Raw genomic sequence first — 22,390 nt, 5'->3', positions numbered from 1 at the left:
GGGAGAGTACAAAACGGCAATTAACAGACACATTCCCAGTGAGCTTACAGTCTATTCCCCTGCAGATCCTCGTAGGTGACTTCATGATGCAGCAGCCTGACATCAGTCGATCAATTAATGATATTTATTGAATCTTATTGTGTGTAGAACACTGTACTGAGCTCTTAAGAAAACACGACAGATGTGGAAGATGTGGTCCCTGACCACAAGAAGCTACAAGGGGAGATAGCAGGTTTGAACATACGTGCCTGGAATCAGTCAGTGGTATTTTTGACTGCTCACTGTGTACTAAGTGCTTGGGCAAATAACAGAGTGGGTAGACACGTTCCCTGCCCACAACGAGCTTACATTCTAGAGGGGTAGACAGGTACTCCCCACATATCCTTCAATAAATATGCTCCAAATATTGCACAACCATGTGATGGTGAATTGGACATTTATTAATAATAATAATAATAATAATGGTATTTGTTAAACACTTACCATGTACCAAGCACTGTTCTAAGCTCTGGGGTATATATAAGGTAATCAGGTTGTCCCACGTGGGGCCCACAGTCTTAATCCCCGTTTTCCGGATGAGGTAACTGAAGCACAGAGAAGTTAAGTGACTTGCCCAAAGTCACACAGCTGATAAGTGGCAGAGCCGGGATTAGAACCCACGACCTCTGACTCCCAAGCCTGTGCTCTTTCCACTAAGCCACACTGCTTCTCTATTCCCATCTTCAACCCCACAGCAGTTATGTACATATCTTTAAAGGATATATTATTATTTATATTAATCAATCAATCAATCGTATTTATTGAGCGCTTACTGTGTGCAGGGCACTGTACTAAGCGCTTGGGAAGTACGAGTTGGCAACATATTAATATATTAATGCCTGTCTCCCCCTCTAGACTAAACTCATTGTGGACAGGGAGCGTGTCTGCCAATCCTGTTGTACTCTCCCAAGCGCTCAGTACAGTGCTGTGCATATAGTACATTCTCAATGGACTGCTCATCGTGAGCAGGGAAATGTGTCTACTAATTTTACGTTGTACTTTCCCAAAGTGCTCAGTACAGAGTTCTTCTCACAGTAAGCACTCAGTAACTGTGATAGATTGTTTGGTTAAGTTTTTGGAGACTGGACATTGAGCCTGAAAAACAGTAATCTTTTTGATCTTATCATAAAAGGGCTGAATTGTTCCTTTTTACATCAAACCCCACCATTTGTTCTCTGTGTATCTAAAAACTATAAAAGTGGTTTATTTATTATAGTATTTATTTATTTATTTATTTTACTTGTACATATTTATTCTATTTATTTTATTTTGTTAGTGTGTCTGGTTTTGTTCTCTGTCTCCCCCTTTTAGACTGTGAGCCCACTGTTGGGTAGGGACTGTCTCTATATGTTGCCAACTTGTACTTCCCAATCGCTTAGTACAGTGCTCTGCACATAGTAAACGCTCAATAAATACGATTGATGATGATGATGGGGAACACCCAGAATTCCTATTCATTAGGCCTGAGACAAGGTGCTGACCCTCTGGGTCAGTAAATTTAGATTAACCTCAAACGCTAACTCGGAGAATTGGGGGGGGCAAAAGGGGCCTCGAGATTGAACGCCCACCTCTATTCTTCCAGGCTGATTCGTGAATAAATTCCCCATACATTAACAGCCAGTTGGTTTGGTTTTTTTTAATGGTATTTTTAAGCGCTTTAACTGTGTACCAGGCACTGTACTAAGCAATCAATCAATCAATCAATCGTATTTATTGAGCGCTTACTATGTGCAGAGCACTGTACTAAGCACTTGGGAAGTACAAGTTGGCAACATATACAGTCCCTACCCAACAGTGGGCTCACAGTCTAAAAGGGGGAGACAGAGAATAAAACCAAGCATACTAACAAAATAAAATAAATAGAATAGATATGTACAAGTAAAATAAATAAAGCGCTGAGGTAGATAGAAGCTAATCATATTGGACACAGTCCATGTTCATTCATTCATTCAGTCGTATTTATTGAGTGCTTACTGTGGGCAGAACACTGTACTAAGTGCTTGGGAAAGTACAATATAACAATAAACAGTGACATTCCTTGCCCACAGTGAGCTTACAGTCTGGATGGGGGGAAACAGACATCACTATAAATAAATAAAATTACGGGTAATTTACATAAGTTCTGTGGGGCTGGGACAGAGAAGCAGCGTGGCTCAGTGGGAAGAGCTTGGGCTTTGGAGTCAGAGGTCATGGGTTCATGGGTTCAAATCCCAGCTCTGCCAATTGTCAGCTGTGTGACTTTGGGCAAGTCACTTAACTTCTCTGTGCCTCAGGTACCTCATCTGTAAAATGGGGATTAAGACTGTGAGCTCCCCGTGGGACAACCTGATCACCTTGTAATCTCTCCAGTGCTTAGAACAGTGCTTTGCACATAGTAAGCGCTTAATAAATGCCGTTATTATTATTATTACAGGGAAAGAGCAGTATTCCACACGGGGCTCACAGAATTAATCCCCATTTTACAGAGGAGGCAACTGAGGCCCAGAGAAGTGAAGTGACGTGACTTGTCCAAGGTCTCAGAGCAGGCAAGTGGTGGAACCAAGAAGAGAACCCAGGCCCATGCTCTACCCACTGGGCCACAAGACTTCTCATCCAGTTATGTCCTCGCTGATATCGGACACTGAGACCCCCGTGGCATCTTGCACATGCTCTTCCAATTCTTTCTCCCTCTACAGCACTTATGAGGAGCAGCGTAGCCTAGGAAAGACCACAGGCCTGGGTTCTAATTTGCTGGGTGACTTGGTCAAGTCACTTCTCTGTTCCTCAGTTACCCTGTCTGCAAAATGGGCATTCACCACCTGTTCTTTGCCCTTACTTAGGCTGTGAGCCCCATGTAGGACTTGATCATTTTGTATCTACCCTAGTGATTAGAACGATGCTTGGCAGATAGTCAACATTTCGCACATACCACAGCTATTAGTATTCTGTGCAGATCTTCCAACTTGGTGGTTTCCCTCTTCTCTGTAATATTGTCTGTGTTTATCTCCCCTGCGAGATTGTTAGCTGCAGGAGGGCAGGAATTATCCCTACTAACTGTTGTCATCTCTCAAGTTCTTAGCTCGGTGCTCTGCACAGAATGGGTGTTCAGTAAATGCAATTGTTTGATGGATAATGTAGCGTCATCACATGACATGTTGCAGTAGTTCAAAATGTAGTCCCAAAACGGAATTAGTAGGTCCCTAAGAACATGGGTACCAGTTTTGAGCCACAGAATTGGGTGGCAGGTGCTGAGTGGGAGGAAGGTGAAGGGAAAAATGAAAATCCTGAACTGAACAACAGGGATGCCACTTCTGTGCCATAGAATTTGGTGACAGGAACTGAGGTGGAGGATAGAAGGGGACATAGTGAGAAAATCCATCTGAAACTGGACCAATGGCCACCCTGCTAAACGCCACCCAAATCCACATGACTTTTTTAAGGCATTTATTTCTCCTCCTGTTCTTTAGAATTTTGTAAACTAACCAGGGTTCTTGGAATATAAGCATTTTCTCGGGCCTCAGTTGAAAACTCTTGCTGGCGTGGCGTCCGTCAAGTGATGTTCTTGGAATAAACATAAATTTCATTCATTGTCATTCACTCGGTCGTATTTATTGAGCGCTTACTGTGTGAATAGCACTGTACTATAACGATAGACACATTCCCTGTCCACAGACATTAATATAAATAAATAAATAAGTGACAGATATGTAAGTGCTGTGGGGCTGGGAGAGGGGATGAATAAAGGGACCAAGTCAGGGTGACGCAGAAGGAAATGGGAGAAGAGGAAAGGAGGTGAGGGAAGGCCTCTTGGAGGAGATGTGCCTTCAATAAGGCTTTGAAATTGGGGAGAGGAATTGTCGGATATGAGAAGGAAGGGCGTTCCAGGCCAGAGGCAGGGCGTGGGCGAGGGGTCGGCGGCAAAATAGATGAGATGGTGGCACAGTGAGAAGGTTAGCATTAGAGGAGCCAAGTGTGTGGTCAGAGAGTAGCGAGGTGAGATGGGAAGGGGGGCAAGATGATTGAGTGCTTTTAAAGCCAATGGTGAGGAATTTCTGTTTGATACAGAGGTGAATGGGCAACCACTGGAGGTTCTTGGAGAACGGGGGAAACAACGGGGTAAGGAGACAGAACTGGACCTGGGTGCTTTATTAAGTTCATCCTTGGAACAAGTAGCATGACCCCCGCAGCATTAGGGTGACCTACCTCTTCTGGGCTAGGGCCACACCAGGTGGTTGATCTGGCTGGATTTCCACTCCGTGCCCACGTACCAGAGGAGATACACAATCACCACCTCCCTAGATGCCTCTTAGTTTGAAAACGAATCCAATTTCTTAAAGCCTGTAAAATGCGCACGCACAGGTAGTATGATAAATTGATTCGACTTCTCAGCTACCGAATGCAGGGCATGAGTGGCGTGAGACGGATAATGGGCTTAAGGGGCTTTGATGCTTCCCGCCATATTGATTTGTTCGGCGGAGAGCCGGGACGGCGAAATGCCCCTCTGACGATGGAGTGAGCGGAAGCCGTTCGGGAGCTCATTAGTCCCGTTTGGGGAGGGAAAAGTTGAACGAGCTCTGATCTTTGCTGGAAATGACCCAGGATGAAAGGTTCCCAGCCCAGATTAGTGCTTGCTGGGGACTGGTAATAATCATAATTCTGGTATTTGTTAGGTGCTTACTGTGTATCAGGCATTGTATTAAGCACTGGAGTGGATACAAGCAAAAAGGGTTGGACACAGTCCCTGTCCCACGTTGGGCTCACAGTCTCATTCCCCATTTTACAGATGAGGGAGCTGAGGCCCAGAGAAGTGAAGGAACTTCACTTTGGTTGGGTTCTGAGTGGTGCCTTCTTGGCAGCAGAATGCACATCAGTCAGTGTCATTTATTGGTCATTTACTGTGTGCAGTCACCATACTAAAAACTTACCAGAAATACTTGTTTATATTAATACCTGTCTACCCTTCTAGACTGTTGCTCGTTGTGGGCAGGAATGTTGGTTTATTGTTATATTGTACTCTCCCAAGTGCTTAATACAGTGCTTTGCTTACAGTAAGCACTCAATAAATTAAATTGAGTGAATGACATGAATGAAAGAGCTTGCATTTCACAATGATCCGGGCTGCAGAGTGAAGTATGGATCTACATTTCTGCCCCTGCTCTCTCTCCCTCCCTCCAGGCTCGCATCTCCTCCTGCCTTCAGGACATCTCCATCTGGATGTCTGCCCGCCACCTAAAACTCAACATGTCCAAGACTGAACTCCTTGTCTTCCCTCCCAAACCCTGCCCTCTCCCTGACTTTCCCATCACTGTGGACGGCACTACCATCCTTCCCGTCTCACAAGCCCGCAACCTTGGTGTCATCCTCGACTCCGCTCTCTCGTTCACCCCCACATCCAATCCGTCACCAAAACCTGCCGGTCTCACCTCCATAACATCGCCAAGATCCGCCCTTTCCTCTCCATCCAAAACGCTGCCCTGCTCGTTCAAGCTCTCATCCTATCCCGTCTGGATTACTGCATCAGCCTCCTCTCCGATCTCCCATCCTCCTGTCTCTCCCCACTTCAATCCATACTTCACGCCGCTGCCCGGATCGTCTTTATCCAGAAACACTCTGGGCATGTTACTCCCCTCCTCAAAAATCTCCAGTGGTTACCAATCAACCTGCGCATCAGGCAGAAACTCCTCACCCTGGGCTTCAAGGCTGTCCATCCATCACCTCGCCCCCTCCTACCTCACCTCCCTTCTCTCCTTCTCCCGCCCAGCCCGCATCCTCCGCTCCTCTGCCGCTAATCTCCTCACCGTGCCTCGTTCTCGCCTGTCCCGCCGTCGACCCCCGGCCCACGTCCTCCCCCTGGCCTGGAATGCCCTCCCTCCGCACATCCCCCAAGCTAGCTCTCTTCCTCCCTTCAAAGCCCTACTGAGAGTTCACCTCCTCCAGGAGGCCTTCCCAGACTGAGCCCCTTCCTTCCTCTCCCCTTCCTCCCCCTCTCCATCCCCCACACCTTACCCCCTTCCCCTCCCCACAGCACCTGTATATATGTATATATGTTTGTACTTATTTATTACTCTTATTTGTACATATTTATTCTATTTTATTTTGTTAATATGTTTTGTTTTGTTCCCTGTCTCCCACTTCTAGACTGTGAGCCCACTGTTGGGTAGGGACTGTCTCTATATGTTGCCAACTTGCACTTCCCAAGTGCTCAGTACAGTGCTCAGCACACAGTAAGTGCTCAATAAATATGTTTGAATGAATGAATTTGTTCTCCCCATTAGATGGAAAGCTCCTCGATAGCAGGGATCAGTTATCATATTTATTGAGCGCTTACTTTGTGCAGAGCACTTTGCTGCACACTTGGGTGAGTATAACAGAGTCGGTAGATAGGTTGCCTGCCCACAGAGAGCTTACAACCCAGCAGACTTACAGGTTAATGAACTTCATGGAATATTGGTTTTGTTTTTTTTTTTTGAAGTGGCATTTGTTAGGCGCTTACTATCCGCCAGACACTGTACTGATCTCTGGGGTAGACACAAGCTAATCGGGTAAGACCCAGTCCCTGTCTCACTTAGGGCTGGCAATATCAATCTCCATTTTGCAGTTCAGGTAACTGAGGCCCAGAGAAAGGAAGTGATTTGGCCAAGGTCACACGGAAGACAAGCGGTGGAGCCGGGATTAGAACCCAGGTCCTCTGACGCCCAGGCTCTATCCATTAGGCTGTGCTGCATCCCTCAAATTCTTTTCCTAGTCCGAGAATGCATTCCTGATGATCTTTGACTCTGTGGAGAATCTTCTAGTTGCTCCTGGAGAGTTTGGGATTACCATTCCCCACCAGTGCCTAGTTTGGAGTATGTATATATGTATATATACCTGTATATAAGTATCACCTGTATATATGTATATATGTTTGTACATATTTATTACTCTATTTATTTATTTATTTTGCTTGTACGTATCTATTCTATTTATTTTATTTCATTAGTATGTTTGGTTTTGTTCTCTGTCTCCCCCTTTTAGGCTGTGAGCCCACTGTTGGGTAGGGACTGTCTCTATATGATGCCAACTTGTACTTCCCAAGCGCTTAGTACAGTGCTCTGCACACAGTAAGCGCTCAATGAATACGATTGATGATGATGATGATGGAATCAGGGACAGACAGGGCTGTGATGAGTCGGACGATACCAGGGGACACAGTAAGAAGCTTCCAGTATCAGCAACCTTTCTCCGCACAGAAACGCACTTCTGTCCTTGGCAGGCACGTGTACGGCATGAGGTAAAAGAAGCAATTATTTTTAGCCCTCTGACTATGACCAAGATTAATAGCTTCTGAAAAGGCTTTAATGAACGTCTGCCCCAACAGCCTTTTTGCATTATTCTTTATTTATCCCGCTCTCATCTCCGGCATCTTTGGGCACCAGCCGAACGTCATCTACGGGACTGCCGTTCTCCGGGGGGTGAAAGGACGCGTTTAATGCTGGGGACGACTGATTGAGCTGCAGGTTTAAGAGGTAACCTAATCAATCAATCAATCAATCAATCGTATTGAGCGCATACTATGTGCAGAGCACTGTACTAAGCGCTTGGGAAGTACAAATTGGCAACACATAGAGACAGTCCCTACCCAACAGTGGGCTCACAGTCTAAAAGGGGGAGACAGAGAACAGAACCAAACATACCAACAAAATAAAATAAATAGGATAGAAATGTACAAGCAAAATAAATAAATAAATAAATAGAGTAATAAATATGTACAACCATATATACATATATACAGGTGCTGTGGGGAAGGGAAGGAGGTAAGATGGGGGGATGGAGAGGGGGACGAGGGGGAGAGGAAGGAAGGGGCTCAGTCTGGGAATCAATCAATCAATCAATCGTATTTATTGAGCGCTTACTATGTGCAGAGCACTGTACTAAGCGCTTGGGAAGTACAAATTGGCAACACATAGAGACAGTCCCTACCCAACAGTGGGCTCACAGTCTGAAAGGGGGAGACAGAGAACAGAACCAAACATACCAACAAAATAAAATAAATAGGATAGAAATGTACAAGTAAAATAAATAAATAAATAAATAAATAAATAAATAGGGTAATAAATATGTACAACCATATATACATATATACAGGTGCTGTGGGGAAGGGAAGGAGGTAAGATGGGGGGATGGAGAGGGGGACGAGGGGGAAAGGAAGGAAGGGGCTCAGTGTGGGAAGGCCTCCTGGAGGAGGTGAGCTCTCAGCAGGGCCTTGAAGGGAGGAAGAGAGCTAGCTTGGCAGAGGGGCAGAGGGAGGGCATTCCAGGCCCGGGGGAGGACGTGGGCCGGGGGCAATTAATGTGACTAAGAGGAAGCCACCTACATGGAGGCAGGAGGCACCCAACCAGAAAAAAAGACTGGTAGTGCAGCATGGAATGGACTCATATACCGGCATGTTCAAACAGCCTGTAGGGAAGCAGCGTGGCTCAGTGGAAAAGAGCCCGGGCTTTGGAGTCAGAGGTCGTGGGTTCAAGTCCCGGCTCTGCCGATTGTCAGCTGGGTGACTTTGGGCAAGTCACTTCATCATCATCATCATCCTCGATCGTATTTATTGAGCGCTTACTGTGTGCAGAGCACTGTACTAAGCGCTTGGGAAGTCCAAATTGGCAACATATAGAGACAGTCCCTACCCAACAGTGGGCTCACAGTCTAAAAGGGGGAGACAGAGAACAGAACCAAACGTACTAACAAAATAAAATGAATAGAATAGATATGTACAAATAAAACACTTCTCTGGGCCTCAGTTACCTCATCTGGAAAATGGGGATTAAGATTGTGAGCCCCCCGTGGGACAACCTGATCATGTTGTAACCTCCCCGGCGCTTAGAACAGTGCTTTGCACATAGTAAGCGCTTAATAAATGCCATTATTATTATTATTAGTAGTAGTAGTAGTAGTAGTATGGGTCATCATAGTATTTATCAAGCGCTCACTAGGTACGATGTACTTTGCTGGGGAAAGTGCACATAAAGGAAGTGATGTGTTATTCATTCATTCATTCATTCATTCAATCGTATTCATTGAGCGCTTACTGTGTGCAGAGCACTGGACTAAGCGCTTGGGAAGTACAAGTTGGCAACATATAGAGACAGTCCCTACCCAACAGTGGGCTCGGAGTCTAAAAGGGGGAGACAGAGGACAAAACCAAACATACTAACAAAATAGAATGAATAGAATAGATATGTACAAGTAAAATAAAATAAATAAATAAATAGAGTAATAAATATGTACAAGCATATATACATATATACTTAGAGATGCAGCGTGGCTCAGTGGAAAGAGCCCGGGCTTTGGAGTCAGAGGTCATGGGTTCGAATCCCGGCTCTGCCACATGTCTGCTGTGTGATCTTGGGCAAGTCACTTAACTTCTCTGAGCCTCAGTTACCTCATCTGTAAAATGGGGATGAAGACTGTGAGCCCCACGTGGGGCAACCTGATCACCCTGTATCCTCCCCAGCGCTTAGAACAGTGCTTTGCACATAGTAAGCGCTTAACAAATGCCTATTATTATTATTATTATTATTATTATATACAGGTGCTATGGGGAAGGGAAGGAGGTAAGATCTGCAACTTTTCTGCTGTGTGACCTCGGGCAGTCACTTCATATCTACCAGCGCTCAGAACAGTGCTTCGCACATAGTAAGCGCTTAATAAATGCCATCATTATTGTTCTCCGTGCCTCAGTTACCTCATTTGCAAAATGGGGATTAAGACTGTGAGCCCTATGCAGGACAGGGACTGCGTCCAACCTAATTTGCTTGCATTCACCCCAGTGTCTGGCACATAGTAAGCACTAAACAAATACCATAATTATTATTACTATTATTACTATTTTTCTCTATTATTATTATTATCCGCCTTAAGGAGCCTGGGTTAAGGTGCGAGAGACAAGGGGAAGTTGAAGATTCCCCAGCACTGGATATTTTGATGGTTTCCCTGCTTGAAGTGTGTTTATCTTTTTGGTTCTGTGGGTGAGTTTTTGCCAGATCTTCTTTCCAGAGGGAAAGACGGTAACCACCACGAGGAGAAGCAGGGTTTCCCAGTGGATACAGCACACGCCTAGGAGTCAGAAGGATTTGGGTTCCAATCCCGCCTCCTCCACCTGTCTGCTGTGTGACTTTGGCCGAATCGCTTCCCATCTCTAGGCCTCAGTGACTTCATCTTTAAAATGGGGGATTGAGCCTGTGAGCTCCACTTTGAGACAGGGACTGAGTCCACCCTGATTTGCTTGTCTTCACCCCAGCACTTAGTACAGTGCTTGGCATATAGAGAGCACTGAACAAAGACCTGTTAATTATTTATTTATTTATGTATTTATTTTACTTGTACATATCTATTCTATTTATTTTATTTTGTTAGTATGTTTGGTTTTGTCTCCCCCTTTTAGACTGTGAGCCCACTGTTGGGTAGTGACTGTCTCTATATGTTGCCAATTTGTACTTCCCAAGCGCTTAGTACAGTGCTCTGCACATAGTAAGCGCTCAATAAATACGATTGATGATGATGATTGTTATTAACCAATTCCTTAAAAAAACAAAAGCACACCACTGCTAGCCAGGAATAGTTCCTTTCTTTTAGACTGTAAGCCCACTATTGGGTAGGGACTGTCTCTATATGTTGCCAACTTGTATTTCCCAAGCGCTTAGTACAGTGCTCTGCACACAGTAAGTGCTCAATAAATGCGATTGATTGATTGATTGATTGATTTCCATTATGCCAAGTAATGCCCAAAGGGCATTAAGTGCTTTTTAGGGGTGCACTGAGGAGAACAGGGTGTAAATATGGTCTGGAGCAGATGGCAGGAGGTGTGCAGGAAAGGACAATAAAGAGGAACATGTTGCCAAGAGAAACAAGCGGGATGTAGTGGAAAGAGTCCAGGCCTGGGAATCAGAAGGCTGTGGGTTCTAATCCCGACTCTGCCACTTATCCGCTGTGTGACCTTGGGCAAATCACTTGACATCTCTGCACCTCAGTTACCTCAACTTTAAAATGTGAGCCCCACATGGGACCGTGTCCCTCCTGATTAGCTTGTATCTACCCCAGTGCTTAGAACAGTGCCTGGCATATAGTAAGCGCTTAACAAACATTACCATTATTATTATTTGGTCTCTGGCCCTTCTGAATTAGGGTCTCTGATCTCCAGCATGGACCCCGACTCTTTTAGAGTCTCTCTTTCCCTCTCCTGCAGCGGATCCTGGTGGGAGGATTCAAGATTCCTACTGACTTCAGTGCATCAGGAATTATTGTTATTACTATGACCTTTCTAAAAGAGAGCGATGCATCTAAAAATGTTATTCTTAACCGGGCAGAGGTGTTGGGAATGATAGAAGTAAGTGGAACCTTTTTAAAGTAATTAAATATTAATTCATCGTTCGCATCAGGGAACGAAGAAGCTTTTCAGTTCAGTGTATTTTGCATTTTTTTCCTCCTTTAAAATGAATGGTACCTGGGTCTTGCCTTGCATTCACTGGAGTGGAAGGATGTATTCGGGGCACTCTGTGGTTCCAGGGGAATTTGAAAGCTCGTGAATGCACACTGGTTGCTGTTTAACGGCAATAAAGTTGTGACTAAAGGAGATAAACGTAGAAAAGATAAATGATAGGACTGTTAATCTCAAAACAGGTTTTGTTCAAATGTTTGTTTTGGCTAATACAACTCAGTAGGTTTTCCTGTACAGCAGTGATGTGATTTTAAAGACCAAGTGAGACGAAGTCCGTGTGTTCAGCCCGTGAAAATTGAGTGAATGGAAATTTTTAATCACCTTCATTTTGTGCTTAAGAAGTGAGTCTCCCCCCAACCCCTCATATCATGCATTCCTTCAAAGTGACTTTAGAAACTTCTTGTGTCTAGATGTTACCAACTGCTACATTAATTGAACCTGACCGTGTAAAACACAACCCAGAAATGCGGGAAGCACAACTCTTATGACTAACATTTCTGAAACTTGGGCCCCATAAAAATGTCCCCTACCACCTGTAAAGGTTTCAGGACTGTATTTAAGTCAATGAATAAAAGGTTGATTCTTCATTCGGTCTTGAAAATATTCGTTGTGATATTTATCAATAGGGGTATTTTTTCAGGTGTCAAGCGCTGGGCTCGAAGGTGAAGTAGATGCAAGGTAATCAGATCACCTCCCCAACATGGGGTTCCTGATCTAATAAGGAGGGAAGAAACAGGTATTTTATCCCCATTTTGTAGATGAGGAAACTGAGGCCCAGAAAAGAGACCCGCTCAACATCACCCTTCAGGCCGGGGACTGAGCTGGGGTGAGAGCACTGGTTTCCTGACTCCCAGGGTCCATGTTCTTTTCACTGCGTCATTCAATCTTACCCTTCTATAGAGAATGGAGTTCATGGACAAGCGGCTTTCACCGGCTGAGTGCTTACTACAGTGCTCTGCACATAGTAAGCACTCAGTAAATGCTGTTGATTGTGTTTATTGTGTGCAGAGCACTGAACTGAGTCTACAGCGGGGAAGACAGACATCAATACAAATAAATGAGAAGCAGCGTGGCTCAGTTGAAAGAGCACAGGCATTGGAGTCAGAGGTAATGGGTTCAAATCCCAGCTCTGCCACTTGTCAGCTGTGTGACTTTGGGAGAGTCACTTAACTTCTCTGGGCCTCAGTTCTCTCATCTGTAAAATGGGGATTAAGAGTGTGAGCCCCCCGACGGACAACCTGATCACCTTGTAACCTCCCCAGCGCTTAGAACAGTGCTTTGCACATAGTAAGCGCTTAATAAATGCCACTATTATTATTATTATGTTCAGAAATAGATGTCTCACAGTTGGGACCGAATCTCAGAATCATTCAGATTTTAATTCTAATGCTGGCAAAGGAGCACTCTGAAGAAAGCTGTTGAATTGGAGGTGCTGAGAAGATTCAGGACATCTTTTTTGATTGATTGTTATTATTATTTTTAATAATAATAATAAGTGCTTACTATGTGCCAAGCACTGGACTAGGCAATGGGGTAGGTTGGACAGAGTCCCTGTCCCACATGGGGCTCAGAGTCTAATTTGGAGGGAGGAGGATTTATTTCCCATTTTACAGGTGAGGCAAATGGAATCTGAGGCACAGAGAAGTTAAGTGACTTGCCCAAGGTCACACAGCAAGGAATTGGCAGAGCCAGGATTGGAATCCAGGTCCTCTGTGTCCCGGGCTCGTGTTCTTTCCACTAGGCCATGCTGCTTCTCTTTGCGAACAGAGCTCTGTACTAATCTCTTGGGAGAGGGCAATTGAGTAAGTAGACATGATCCCTGCCCTCAAAGAGTTTACATTCTAGGAAGGGGAGACAGATGCTAAAATAATAGGGAAATAGGGAAAGCAATTCAATTCAAAGCATTGAATTTCAAAATGGAATTGAAATCTGCACAATTCAGATTTGTTTAGGATGTTCCACTTAAAACAAGCCTTGTTTAATGTAATTTGGATTCAAATGGGCCCCCTCTTCCTCTTCTGTCTTTTCTGTCGCATAGCGCAGACAGATAGCAGACTGAACTGTCATTTCCTCTAAAGTCACCGTTTCCTTCGGAAAGGCTGTTTAATAGTTTCTCGTATTCCATAGTTATGCATTTCTGCTAGTGATATGGACCCTGGCTCACAGCATATAATAAATTATTGAACTTTGAAGACCCTTTGAGACATGGGGGCTTTATGTGACTAAGCAGCAGACATGAAAAATGCTATCCTCAAGAGTATCTAACCGACAGAAATAGAGGCTTGATCACACAATATGAGCACTGAGTGAATGATGGTAATAGCATTAAATATTTAAACACCCAGGGCATCCCGTCGTCGGGGAAGAGACAGTGCATGTGGTTATTGTCAAGATGGCTTGTACCAGATGCAGCAGAGCTCATCAGTCCCTCTGTAAGGTTCTCTTTCCTTCCCCCTTCATCCCCCCTCCAACCCCAATGAAAAAATAATAATGATCTGGGGAGTTTTAATTCCTCTTTGAGTCGTGTTGTCCAGGAAGGTCTTTGGTATCAGATTTTCTTGATGGAGAAACAAGCTTTGAGTTCATGTCACAAGTACCTTTTGCACAAATTCAACTCTCCAAGAAAATGAGTTCATTGATTCTTAAGTTGGAAGATGAAAGTTGTTAATTGTTGAATGCATTCCACGTACTAGATTGCAACACTGAGAGTAATACATGCTCAATAAATACTATTGTTTGTTGGATGTTTAGTGGCTTTGCTACATACCCTATGAAAATATTAGGTTAAGAAGTAGAGCATCAGGCGTCAATTTTATGGACTCTAAACCGGACTGGGAATCATTTATTTTTGTTTGTTTTGGGTTTCTGCGGGTGTGAAACCAGCCCAACCCCCAACCCGTAGATTGTGAGCCATATGTGGGATAGGAACTATGCTTGATTTACTTAGCCAGATATTCCCCAGTGCTTAGAACGGTTCTCGGACACACAGAGAGTGCTTTAATAGTGCTGAGGTTAATCAATCAGTGGTATTTATTGAGCACTTGCTGTATACAGAGCACTGTACCAAGTGCTTGGGAGAGAATAACACGACAGAGTTGGTAGACGCGCTCCTGGTCCGCAAGGAGGTTGCAGTCTGGAGGGGGTTAATGTTATCCATTCCGCAATTTCTGGACATATTTGAACTTTTTCCTGTTAATGCTTCTATGACCATGCACGTTCTCTATGGAAAGTTTTGTCAGCATAGGTCCTCTTAGATTATAGCACTTTGCTTCTGGGCATTGCCTCAATCATCATCATCATCATCATCATCAATCGTATTTATTGAGCGCTTACTGTGTGCAGAGCACTTACTAAGCGCTTGGGAAGTACAAGTTGGCAACATCTAGAGACAGTCCCTACCCAACAGTGGGCTCACAGTCTAAAAGGGGGAGACAGAGAACAAAACCAAACATACTAACAAAATAAAATAAATGGAATAGATATGTACAAGTAAAATAAATAAATAAATAAATAGAGTAAGAAATATGTACAAACATATATACATATATACAGGTGCTGTGGGGAAGGGAAGGAGGTAAGATGGGGGGATGGAGAGGGGAACGAGGGGGAGAGGAAGGAAGGGGCTCAGTCTGGGAAGGCCTCCTGGAGGAGGTGAGCTCTCAGTAGGGCCTTGAAGGGAGGAAGAGAGCTAGCTTGTTTATTGAATGCATGGCGGAATGGTTATATGTATATATGTCTACATATTTATTACTCTATTTATTTATTTTACTTGTACCTATCTATTCTATTTTATTTTGTTAGTATGTTTGGTTTTGTTGTCTGTCTCCCCCTTTTAGACTGTGACCCCACTGTTGGGTAGGGACTGTCTCTATATGTTGCCAACTTGTACTTCCCAAGTGCTTAGTGCAGTGCTCTGCACACAGTAAGCGCTCAATAAATGCGATTGATTGATCACGGTGCCTGGGCGTCAGAAGGTCATGGGTTCTAATCCTGGCTCCCCCAGTTGTCTCCTGTGTGACCTTGGAAAAGTCACTTCACTCCTCTGCGCCTCAGTTACCTCATCTGTAAAATGAGGACTGAGACGGTGAGCCCCAAGTGGAACAAGGGACTGTGTCCTCCTCGATTTGCCTGTCTCCACTCCAGCGCCTGGCACATAATAAGCGCTTCACAGATACCACCATTATTCGCTGTTCTTATTGTACTCTCCCAAGTGCTTAGTACAGTGCTCTGCAGCCCAAAGCACAGACGTGAAACACCGTGAGCCAGATTCTCCAGATTCTCCAGACAGACCGTACCTCGTTCTCGCCTGTCCCGCCATCGACCCCCGGCCCACGTCATCCCCCGGGCCTGGAATGCCCTCCCTCTGCCCATCTGCCAAACTCGCTCTCTTCCTCCCTTCAAGGCCCTGCTGAGAGCTCACCTCCTCCAGGAGGCCTTCCCAGACTGAGCCCCTTCCTTCCTCTCCCCCTCGTCCCCCTCCCCGTCCCCCCATCTTACCTCCTTCCCTTCCCCACAGCACCTGTATATATGTATATATGTTTGTACATATTTATTACTCTATTTATTTTACTTGTACATATCTATTCTATTTATTTTATTTTGTTAGTATGTTTGGTTGTTTTTGTTTTTTTTTTTCTCTGTCTCCCCCTTTTAGACTGTGAGCCCAATGTTGGGTAGGGACTGTCTCTGTATGTTGCCAATTTGTACTTCCCAAGCGCTTAGTACAGTGCTCTGCACATAGTAAGCGCTCAATAAATATGATTGATTGATTGATTGATTGATTGTAAATAACAAAATCATCTCAGCGTTCCTCACGTTACTGAAGCCAGAGGCCCTATCGATTTTATGCCAGTAACTTAGGTCCTAAGGCAGGATATTGATTAAGCCTCTAACAAGACTTTGCCAGGGAGGCTTGGAGACCTGCAGCTGTTTGGGCAACTCCCCGCTGGAGCGGACCTCTCCTCTGACCCCCGCTGTTAAACCCTGTACTTTTCCGCCAAACTCCCGGCCGTGGCGTCCGAATGGGTTTATATAACTTGATGGATGGCTTAATCCAGACTGTCATAGTACTTTAATCTCAGTCTGAAGATGTAGCGGGCAGGCTCCTTTTCGTCCTGGCCCACATTACGTTAACGGAGTTTGACACTGGCTTTTTTTTTCCCCCTGCCCAGCTCAGACATGGACTTAATGACTGGATTTTCTGGCAAAAAAATTCCTTCAGTAAGATCCCAATCCAAAATGCAACAGGAGGAGTGGCCGGAATTTCCGAGCTCACCCCCTCTAGACCGTAAGCTCATTGTGGGCAGGGAATGTGTCTGTTTAGTGTTATATTGTACTCTCCCAAGTGCTTAATACAGTGCTGTGCACATCATAAGCACTCAATAAATAGTTGTGTTGCCAACTTGTACTTCCCAAGCACTTAGTACAGTGCTCTGCACACAGTAAGCGCTCAATAAATACGATTGATGATGATGATAAGCACTCAATGGATACGACTGACTGACTGACTTAGCTGGCCAGGTTCCCTCGCCTGCTGTTTGATCATGGGGGTTCGGGCATCCAGCCTGTGTTGAAACTTTATTTTTCTTAATGATGTTTGTTCGGTGCTTATTGGGTTCTAAGCACTGCACTGAGATAATTGTCAGGAAAGCGTTTTGGAAAACTCAGATGCGTAATTTGAAAACCAAAGTGGTGCAGTTAATATTAACTGATATTCATATGAATGCATCGTAATAATCCTACAGCTTCCCACACATCTTTAACCTTAAGGTGTCTGAAATCCACTTTTTGTGTTTTCACAGCCCTTTTTCACAATACAATCACATTCCCGTGGTTTAGATTTTGAGTGGAGCATTGTTATAGATTAAGATATCATGCTGACATACTGCTGCAAATAATGATTTCTTCCAATCATGTTCAAAAAATAAATTTTAAGTAATAGTAGGGGGGGGAAGCAGCAGCAGTAGTAGTGGTACGCTGAAACAAGAGAGACAGTCAGAAAATTATTTGCAGAGTAGATAAGATAAATAAATGAATACTATACAAGTGTGCTTAGGAAGAGTCTTAAGTTCATAACTGGTAGCGGTGGCTGATGTCTCTATATGTTGCCAACTTGTACTTCCCAAGCGCTTAGTACAGTGCTCTGCACACAGTAAGCGCTCAATAAATGCGATTGATTGATTGATTGAGCCAAGGAAGTTTCCTCTTTTTCACCCCTCCAGCGATCTCTTAGGATATTTTTAGCTCCCTAGTATTAGCTCATGGGTTTCGGGGAAAGAGCAAGGGCAGGGCATGACAGAGCTGGGATATACAGTGCTTCTCCAATAGTCGGGGGAAAGTAGGGTTTTTTTCTTTGAAATACTGTCAGATCTCTTAAAACCCGACTATTCAATGACAGATGAATTTCCACAGTAGAGTAGTGCCTTGGCTTATCCTCTAAACTCTAAGCTCATTGCGGGCAGGGAATGTGTCTGTTAAATTGTACTCTCTCCAACTTAGTACAGCGCTCTGCACACAGAAAGTGCTCAATAAAAACGATTGAATGATTAACTGGGATAATTCGGTATGGAGGCAGAGGGTGTTGGGTGTCAGGGTGCTGAATTGAATTACAGCTAAATTGAGTCAGAGGAACAGCATGGCTTAGTGGAAAGGCCCCAGGCCCGGGAGTCAGAGGTCCTGGGTTCTAATCCTGACTCTGCCACTTGGCTGCTGTGTGACCTTGGGCAAATCGCTTTACTTCTCTGGATCTCAGTTTCCTCATTTGTAAGTCCCCATGTGGGACTGTGAGCCTGCTGTTGGGTAGGGACCGTCTCTATATGTTGCCAGCTAGTACTTCCCAAGCGCTTAGTATAGTGCTCAGCACACAGTAAGCGCTCAATAAATACGATTGAATGAATGAATGTGGGACAGGGACTGTGTTGTACCCGATTTGCTTGTATCCACCCCAGCGCTTAGTACAGTATCTGGCACAAAGAAAGCGCTTAACAAATACCACAACTATCATTATTATTATGGAAATAGTCCTGGAGTTTCTCAGAGGTTAAGATTCCTGTATTTTCACTCATTCCTTGCTTTAGACTAAATAATAATAATTATGGTACTTGCTAAGCACTTACTATATGCTGAGCACTGGTCAAAGTACTGGAGTAGATACAAGTTAATCAAGTTTTACACGGTCTCTGTCCCACATGGGGCTCACAGTCTAAAGTTGGAGGGAGGAGGATTTAATCCCCATTTTACAGATGAGGTGACTGAGGCACAGAGAAGTGAAGCGACTTACCCAAGGTCACACAGCAGGCATGGGGCAAAGTCAGGATAAGAAGCAAGGGCCTTTGACTCCTGGGCCTGTGCTCTTTCCACTAGGCCACACTGCTTTTCCTGTTCTCTTCTGCTTCTCTTGATAGATGTAGTCTTGATAGTCTTTCCAGACTGAGCCCCTTCCTTCCTCTCCCCCTTGTCCCCCTCTCCATCCCCCCCATCTTACCTCCTTCCCTTCCCCACAGCACCTGTATATATGTATATATGTTTGTACATATTTATTACTCTATTTATGTATTTATTTATTTATTTATTTATCTTGTACATATCTATTCTACTTATTTTATTTTGTTAGTATGTTTGGTTTTGTTCTCTGTCTCCCCCTTCTAGACTGTGAGCCCGCTGTTGGGTAGGGACTGTCTCTATGTGTTGCCAACTTGTACTTCCCAAGCGCTTAGTACAGTGCTCTGCACACAGTAAGTGCTCAATAAATACGATTGATTGATTGATGTACTGCTTTCTGCTCAACATCTCCACCCAGTTCTAAGGTGGAATGCCAAACCTGCTCGCGTTGAGATTTCTCTCTTTAAATCCCCCCAAAATGTTATTAATTACCCGAACTTTGGGGCAGCGTCCATTTCCCCCCCGGGGCCACCGCCTGTCTGGTTCCTTTTCACGGATTGGCGACCAAACGAGGAATTTGCATAATTTCAAGGACATTGTGTTTTTCTGGCACCAACGGACAACGGTAAATAACTTGCAGGTAAATTCCGATTGGTAAAAGAAAATATTTCTCAGAAGGCGGCATGGAATTTTGGAATCCATACTCGCTTTTGTGAGAGTGCCTGTGTCGACAGGCTTTGGGCTGGCTTGAGAAAGGAATCGAAACTTAAAAACAAACAAAACCCCCCCAGAACAAACCAAAAAGCCACCACAACACACTCACACACAGCCAAACCGACCTGGCTTCTAAAGAGAGCGTTGAGTGTCTGTGGGAAGGGAGAAGCACATGGCCCATTGTCAGTCTTCCTCTTTTTCCCCTAAATCGGAATTTTTTTTCCAATCCCACACCTCTGGCGAAGTTACTGGCCAGAATCGGTGTGGAAAATATCGTGGCATCAGTAGGTGGCACTGAAGCATCATCCTACGCGGGAAAAAGCTTTTGAGCGGTTCCCTTGGCCTGCCATAGCTGACTGGATTTCTAGGTGTCAGGGAAATTGTTTTATTGTTAAAGGGCAGAGTGTAATATATTCGTCTCCATCCAAAGCAGCCATTTGATGGTCTGAAACATGCTCCTCTCACAGCCCTGGCCTGTTAACCATGCTGATTTGGTGTAATAATTAGCAGAATTTCTCCCTAACAGGGGTACTTACCAACACTTCGCATTTTCTCGGTGATTTCGGTACGTGACCGACGGTGCATTCTGGGGCTCGAGTTAAACAGGTCAGAGCCTAACCCCTGTCCAACAACGCTATTTTTGGCACACGTGTTTCAAACAGGTTTATATTAACCCGCTCTCGAGCCTCCGCGGCGTGTAATGTAAACATGCGTGAGCCCTTATGGAATGGGCAAGTAAAGGTTTGTAAACACGACGCGGTTAATTTTCCAACGAGGCTAGAAAGTAAATGAGTAGTTGTTAAAGTGAGCGGATGACGCTCGCTTCCTGTAATAGCAGTAACGGGCCTCACATTGTAGGTTATAATTGGAGGAGAGGGTGGCATGTTCGATTTTCCTTTTATAATAATAATATCTGTTCAGCGCTACTATGTGTCAAGCATGTTCTAAGCACTGGGGGAGATACAAGGTAATCAGGTGTCCCATGTGGGGCTCACAGTCTTAATCTCCATTTACTGAGGCACAGAGAAGTTTATTGACTTGCCCAAGGTAACACAGCAGGCATTTGGAAGAACTGGGATTAGAACCCACGTCTTCTGACTTGCAGGCCCGTTCTCTTTCCACTAGGCCATGCCGCTGTGTGTCTAATTTCTCATCCGTGTATTCTCCCCCCCCCCCCAACCCCGATGCTTAGTACAATGCTCTGCACACAGGAGACACTCAGTAAACGCTATTAAATAAATCGTTTGAAGTATATTAGTGGTTTCTTATGTGTTGCTGCAGAATTTGTATGTTGGATTTAGTACTCTACAGACACCCTGTTGGGAAAATCGTGTCTTCTCTTTGCCAAGCAAGTCCAAGCCTGATACTGTCATGTTGACTTTACTTGAGCCCTGATCTTTCCATGAGATGGTAAAAGATGGAGCACCCGAAAGAATGGGGAAAGGAGCCTATTTAGTGATACGTGAAAATTAGCATCACCCTTAGACGTTGAAGAACTTGAGAAGCAGCATGGCTAAGTGGATAGAGCACTGGCCTGGGAATCAGCAGGACCTGAGTTCTAATCCTGTCTCTGCCACTTGTCTGCTGTGTGACCTTGAGCAAGTCACTTCACTTCTCTGTGCCTCAGTTACCTCATCCGTAACTGTGGACAGGGAATGAGTCAATAAATACGATTGATGATGATGATGATGTCTGCTAATTCTTTTGCATTGTGCTCTCCCATGGCACATAGTACAGTACTCAGCACATAGTAACTGCTCATTAAATATGATCGATTGATTGGGAATTGAGATTAAGATTGAGATTGAGATTGTGAGCCCCAGGTAGGACATGGACTGCATCCAAATCGATAAGTTTGTATCATTCATCCATTCGGTGGTATTGATTGAGCGCTTACTGTGTGCAGAGCACCGCTTGGAAAGTACAATTCTGGCAACAAATAGAGACAATCCCTGCCCAACAACAGGCTAACAGTCTAGCACTTAGAACAAGTACCATACTGAGCACTTAATACTATAGAAAAGAAGAAAGAATCAGGCTGAAGGCCTGCTTTGAAGCTCATTTTGGGCAGGGAATGTGTCTTGCTTATTGTTATATTGTACTCTCCAAGCGCTCAGTACAGTGCTGTGCACACAGTTAGCGCTCAATAAAGACCATTGAATGACTGGGTTAGGGACCAGAGGCATTTGTGGGGGAGGGACAACCCTTAGTACGCTTATATGGTTGTACATATTTATTACTCTATTTATTTATTTATTTATTTATTTATTTTACTTGTACATTTCTATCCTACTTATTTTATTTTGTTGGTATGTTTGGTTCTGTTCTCTGTCCCCCTTTTAGACTGTGAGCCCACTGTTGGGTAGGGACTGTCTCTATGTGATGCCAATTTGTACTTCTCAAGCGCTTAGTACAGTGCTCTGCACATAGTAAGCGCTCAATAAATACGATTGATTGATTGATTGATTATACTTGTGATGAGTTAACCCAGGCAAGAACGGGAACCAGGGCTTTCTTGGTCAAACATCCAAGGGCTCCCTCAAGGCACTCAAGTATATAAATACCATCATCATCATCATCAAGTGCAAACGCCAGCCTCTTTGTCCATCGCGTCCTGGGCCCTCTGTTCCTGGGGGCTTGTCTCAGTCCCATCTGGGTTTCAGATATGAAAAAGGTGTGCTCTCTCTCTCTCTCCCCCACATTTTGAAGATTGTATCATTGTCTAGCCCGTATCTATCCCAACACGCCTGGTGTTTGTGAGGGGAAGAAGGTGGTTGGCCGTGGCCCACCCATGGCGTTAATTCCACT

The sequence above is a fragment of the Tachyglossus aculeatus genome, chromosome 11 (assembly GCF_015852505.1).
Source record: "Tachyglossus aculeatus isolate mTacAcu1 chromosome 11, mTacAcu1.pri, whole genome shotgun sequence".
NCBI classification, from domain to species: domain Eukaryota; kingdom Metazoa; phylum Chordata; class Mammalia; order Monotremata; family Tachyglossidae; genus Tachyglossus; species Tachyglossus aculeatus.
This window is presented reverse-complemented; position numbering follows the sequence as displayed.